Source organism: Terrapene carolina, unplaced genomic scaffold, assembly GCF_002925995.2.
Source record: "Terrapene carolina triunguis isolate 2854851 unplaced genomic scaffold, T_m_triunguis-2.0 Scaffold837, whole genome shotgun sequence".
In the NCBI taxonomy this organism is placed as follows: domain Eukaryota; kingdom Metazoa; phylum Chordata; order Testudines; family Emydidae; genus Terrapene; species Terrapene triunguis.
The window spans coordinates 4353512-4359712 of record NW_020665188.1 but is presented as its reverse complement, the minus strand read 5'-3'; the positions used below and the strand labels follow the sequence as shown (position 1 = coordinate 4359712).

Genomic DNA, 6201 nt, shown 5'->3' with positions numbered 1-6201 from the left:
GCCACGCGCGGCGGTTCCGCTTCCCCCTCCGGCTGCTGCAGCCTCGGTGGGTCCCACTGCCGCCATTGCAGGAGGCTCTGTGCGGCGGCCGCGCCGTGCGAACCAGAGGTCCCGCCCCGCAGCCCCCTCGGCGGCTGGCTCCTTTCTGAAGGTGGGTGGCGCCGCGGCGCAGCGGGCAACCCCGTCTGCCCCCGGTGAGTTCAGCGCCCGCTGCGCGCCGGGGCGGGGACCGGCTGAGGGGGCAGCGGGGCCGGGTGGCCGTTCCCTCCGCCGCGCACGCGACCCGGCGGCGTGTACATGACCTGGCCTGGCTAGCGGCTGGGGGTCTCCCACCTACCGTGGGCGGAATCCTAGCCCTCAGGCTGGCGGCGCCTCCCCGCCGCTTCCTCCTGAGTCGCTTCCTTGTTGGGGATCGCTGAGGTGTAGGCAGCGCCCTCTCTGCCCAGCCCCGCCGGGTAGGGAGCGCCGGTCCGCTCGGCACAGAGCCTGTAGGAAGGAGACCAGGTGCTCAGGCACCCGCCGCCAGGCTCCTGCAATTCCCCCAGCTGCGAAACTCCGCAGGAGGGTGCACTCCTCCCTGGCGGGGGCGGCGCAAGACGGGGGTGGCGTGGGCTGGATGGCACGGTGGGGTGGCGGGGTAAGGGTTTTGGGACACCTGTGTGGGGTGGCGGGGGGAACCCGTACGGACCTTACACTGCAGTGTTAGGGCTGTCAGGGTTTGGCGTAATAGGCCTGGTCAATACCTGGCTGCAGCTCAGGGCTATGAAAAACTTTCCGTCCTATATGACATGGTGGTTGATCTAACCCCTACTGTAGAGGTAGCTACCGTCTCTCCGGGTGAATTTACTACAGCCATGGAAAAACACCTTCCATAGTAAGTGTCTATACTACAGTGACACAGCTATAGGTGATTTTGGGATGGCTGCATAATAATAGTACTTGCAAAAACATACTTGCAACAACTTTGTGCCCCACCATCTTGTAATCACTCCAAGAAATAGCACATAAATAAGACAGAAGTAGACTTAAATGAGCCAATATATTCATGTTATTTCACTTTAATACTGCTTTTAAAGTTGTAATATAATTCCCCCCCTCCCCCAATTCTCTTCCTTTCAGATACTACTTTCTGCTTTTAGAAGTGCCTTCATGTTCAACAAAACTTAATGGGTAATGAAATTTCTGTCTTTCTAGAAACAAATATTGAGTTTTTAAAATTTTTTTTATGTATAGTTATTTCCTTATCATGAGTGATTTTTGGTGTGCTCACTATATATCTTGCTATATAATATGTAGTTTTTAAAAAAAGACACCTATAGATGTATCATGCTGCTGATATATGCTGAATTTAATTTGTGTAAATAGACATGAAAATTTAGGCCTGAAACTAAGTACAGCCTGTGTTTCTCCTTATCCTGTTTGTCTTTAATTCTCATAGATAGGTATGATAGAAGCACATTTTTGTGGGGTTGATTTTTTTTTCTGTGGGGCTGCTCTCTAAAACTTAAAGGTCTTCCATGTTTTGGGAGGTGGGCGGTACACCATTGACCTCTGTGTAATTTTAACAAGTTTTACAAAAAGAATTAACAGAATTCTTAGTAAAGTTTTGCCCAAACTTAGTTTTTGTAACTACTTTTCCAACAGAAATATTTCTGGTAAATAGCTGTGTTTTATGGGATTTCTTTTTCTGTAACATTCTCCTGTAGTGTAAGCAACCCAAATATTGCAGCATTCCATTACTGTGTTTTGTTTTTTTTTTATTGGAGAATTCCTTGGAGGATCAGCACCCCATGTTTGTTTATGCTTTGTCTCAATGTAGTTGCCATTGTCTCTTTTTTTGTTTTGTCTGTCACTTTCTGTCTTCTGGTTTGTTTTCTTCTTTTTAATTTCCTATTTTTGTTCTTCTTTTTTTTTCTGCTCCCCCCAGCCCTGCTCATGAGAAAGCTATAGAGTTTAAGGCCAGAAGGGATCATTAGATTATGTAGTCTTACAGGCCATTACATTTCAGCCAAATACCCCTGTGTTGAGTCCAGTTACTTTAGTCTCCTAAGAACTAAATGCTTTATTCATCTAAACTATTGTTTGCCACAGGCAGAGAACAGGAGAGACAGGTGCCACCGAAGTCCTTGCAATGGCAGGAAACTGATTAGGTGAGATGTGGCTAGATGATCCCAGCACTCACTCTGTATCTCATATTGAGGAGGAAGGCGAAAATCCCTGCAAATCTGACTTGGGGGGGAAATTCTTCCTTACCTATATCTGGTGATCAGTTAGACCCTGAGCATGTGATCAAGACACACCAGCCACATGTCTAAGGCAGAGAATTTGGATGCAGATATGAGAGGGTGTGTCTAACTGGGTCTCTGACTTACCCCATTGAGAGGGCTACTTTTAGTCCAGTATTTATCCTCTCCTGTTTTTTCTTCTTCTTTCACTTCTCCCAAATTCTTTTTAGGTTGGAATTTCAACTCCTAAAGTGTTGTCTGAGAGCTGGCCTGAGCTTCCAGTGCCAGTATCCTCTTGCTGCAGATTAGCAGATCATTAATTGAGGTGTCTCTGCTGTCGCCACAATGAAGATATAGTGGCTTTCAGAACAAGTCTCCTAGTTGTGTTTAAAGGGCTTATTTTTTTTTAAATGGTTTATTTTGATGCCATCGTTAAACCACATCAGTATCAAAGGGTCTGGCCCTAAGTTCCTTCTAAGCTGTGCAGCCACGCAGCAGGCTATCAAGGACTGTGCAGGTGCGCAGCCTGGGAGAGGCGCCTCTCCCCCCAGCCCCAGCCCTGGAGCTGCCACTGCTGTGGAGAGGCCCTTCTCCCCCAGTCCCAGAGCTGCCGTGGCGAGAGGGGGCTGGGGAGAGTCCTCTCTCCCTGCTGCAGCCCCGGGGAAGCCTGAACCCCAAACTCCTCATCCCCAGCCCCACCCCAGAGCCTGCACCCCCAGCCAGAGCCCTCACCCCCTGCACCACAACCCTCTGTTCTAGCCCTGAGACCCTTCTCGCACCCCAAACCCCATCCCCACCCCAGGGCCCCACGCCCAGCCAGAGCCCTCACACCCACCACCCCAGCCCTGAGCCCCCTCCCGCACTCCAGACCCCTTAGCCCCACCCCTGCCACTCATCACCTCCATATTGGTGCACATAACAAAATTCATTCCGCACATGGAGGGTGTAAAAAATTAGAGGGAACATTGGTCTGGCCTAGTAGTGACATGAGTGAAGATGCTAATGCTGGAGTCTTGGGCTGGGACCCAAGCAGCATTTCGTAAACTGACGTGTCAAATGTACAAAATGTACAGGTCAGGAGAAAAGGAAGGAGGATAGGAGAGGCATGGAAGTGGAAGGAACTGAGTTAGATGGGGAAAGTACCTGGCTACGAAAAATGATTTGCCGAAGATCCCCTCAGTCATTAACAGCACCGACATATGTGGTGGGCTATGGAAGTCCTATTTAAGTACTTTAAACTTAAGCATTTAAAGTAATCTAAAGCAGTTTTTACCCATGCCATTTTGTAAAATGACTTAAATGTTTTGAGCAGTAGTGGTTGAGCAGGTAGATGATTTATAGTATATAATTTGTAGGCTTGGAACTAACTTCAGCCAATCAGATGATATCTCTCCTTCCAAGCTATTTTATAACTCCTCAAGGTATAAAATCAAATAGCTACAGGTATTTGTGACTTGTACAGGGCTGAAACAAATTATAAATTTAACTTTCCTGATGTATATTATTGTTGGCAGTTCAAGCAGAGTAGAACCAAATTGTCAGACAGGTGGTTGTAAAGCTTTCCATTGAAGAGATTATTCCAGAAACGTAATTACAATGATCAGTTTCACTGCTCTTTTTTTCTCTTTATAAAAGCAGAAACCAGTTGGAGCAGTAAGAAGGTTCAAAAAGAATACTAGCTTGCTATATATTCCTTTGAACCTCTCATGTTAACTAGGCAGTGTTTTCTTGGAAATATTGTGACTCTCAAATATAAGTCTGCAATTGCCAAGCAGAGCCTGGAAAATATTACCATGCAATAAATAAGAATTTTGCATAAATTACAATTGAACATCACTAGAGCAAGCATTGCAGTCAGACCAAGGATTCTTGAGATGCTTTTCTGTTTAGGGGTGGGGTTCTTTGTATCACTGTAATGTAGGATGAAAAGAAACTATGCTTAATATTCGTATTATGCATTTTGATGAAAGTATGATGTGTTAAATGTTTTGGCATTAAAATGTTAGTTGAGATAGTGAACTAGCAGTTTTGGGGCTTGGATCATTGTGTTGTAAGTGGAAGGAGTTAGCTTTGTACTTCAAGGCTTTACATTGAACTAGATTGAAATCTTCAAGCAAGATTTCATAGAAAGTCAGTTATATTAGCTTACTTGGGTATTGGTCTGCATTTTACTGCCGGTATACAAGTTCGCTGGTCTAGAGGGTAGAGCCTGGTACTGGGAGTTTGGAGACATTGGTTTTGTTCCCCACTCTGCATCCTTAGACAAGTCACTTCTTTTCTGTTTTTTCAGCTACAGAATGGGGGATCAGGCCTTTGAAATTTCACACCTGTTAGCCAGAGTTAGCTATGAAGGTGGGCATAGCCCTCAGCAAAGTCAAAGGGCAAAGTCCAAGGGCAGTGAGGCCCTCCTTATCATTCCCAGCTATTGGAAAGGGAGCGGTTATTTTTTTTGTATCAGCTTCTTGCAAGTAGTTATCGGATAAATGTGAAACTGCTCTCGTTGAGGAAGACACTTCCTGTCTCATCACCACTTTCAGAGCATCCTCGCTGTTGCATGTGGGTTTCTGCTTCTATACCCTTCCCATAGGGACTCTTTGGGTGAAGGGGGAGGGGTAAGGTCTTCATCACTCCTTCTCCAGTCAACCCTCTGCTTGGTTCCTCTTCCACTATGACTAGCTGCAATGCTTGCGTTCTCAAACAGTAGTAGTATATGATTGACAGTTTTACAGCTGCCCACTGGGTTCTGAATAACTGCAATAAATCTGACCAAAATGTTTTAAATTTCACTCTGCTGCTGCTTGGATAAGCCATGGCTAGCAGCAGTACTGGAGCTGTCTGTCTGCAGATTCATGAAAACAGTACATGAGTTTTGGCTCTTTCTGAGGTCATTTCTTCAGCGATTAGGACTAGACATTTATTTTTTAAATGAAAAATTTCTGCAGATATTGCTGGTTAGGTCTCATTTTAACTTGACAGTTCAGGCTATCTGCTTACCCAACGCAAGTAGATTTTTTTGAAGCTCTCATGTTAATGATACTTAACCACCTTTTTAAAGCACTTTGGAATTTGTCAATGAAAAGCATTAGGTCAAGTACTAGTTATGTAATAGTGTTTAGAACCATTTTAACTAGCTTGCTTTGTTTATCTCTGGAGAGAAATTTTGTGTAGTTCTCAAAAACAAAAGATCCCCACTAGGTGCTTTACAGAACAACTAGAAAGACAGGCTCTTTTCCCAAAGATCTAAATCTAACTTCAGAGATGGCAGGATAGGTTGAGGATAACAAATAGGGAAGAAAAATGACATGGGCAACAGCTGGATACCGAGTTTAACCAGGAGCATATCTAGATGCTCAGTTTTTAAAGAATGATTGACTCAGTATTTGGGAGTATCATTACAGATGTATGCCTTAAAATGGATTTGAATGAAGAGAGGTTAATAGGTTGGCAGTCCTCTATTATTATTCCTTGTCATAAAATTTCAATACTGTTTAGAGCATGCTTGTCCTAGATATATTGGTAGGATAGGTAAAATGTTGAATGGGAGCTGGACATCCATTCTAGAAGATTCTTGGTAGACTCTGCTTGATTGTATATACAAAAACTACCAACTCAGATTTGCCCAAGGTTGCTTGTTTCACTTGAAGTTGATTACTTGTTACTGAAATATTTTATTCTTGTTCCAGAAAATTAGTTGTTACCTGTTCCCATCAAACAGCTGCTATATTTGAATCTTGCATCTGAGTAGTTGTCTCTGAGCTAGTGAAGGTGGTAGTTTTCTTTCCCTGCATACACTGTTGTGATAAGATACATTTACTCCAACCTTCTACTTTTGTAGCTTTTTAATATCTCAATTTAATACAGGTACAGGGGTTGGGAAATCATCTGGTGTATTAGAATATAGAATGATAGTTTTAATCAAATCTGAATTATGAATGATGGCAGTTAACATAAAAATAGTCTTGAGTTTTATGGAAGC

General features: G+C 44.2%; 1 protein-coding gene across 3 annotated transcripts in view; it reads left to right on the top strand.

Annotated features, from left to right (window-relative positions):
• The window catches only part of PAK2 (p21 (RAC1) activated kinase 2), an 81687-nt gene continuing 75486 nt past the window's right edge, over nt 1-6201 (top strand). The window contains exons 1-3 of one of the 3 annotated variants that reach the window (XM_029913742.1): nt 1-194; nt 1120-1170; nt 2092-2150. The gene's annotated coding sequence lies outside the window, so the exon portion shown is untranslated. The remainder of the gene's footprint in view (nt 195-1119; nt 1171-2091; nt 2151-6201) is intronic. The other 2 variants (XM_024211946.1, XM_024211949.1) reach the window with 2 other exon arrangements.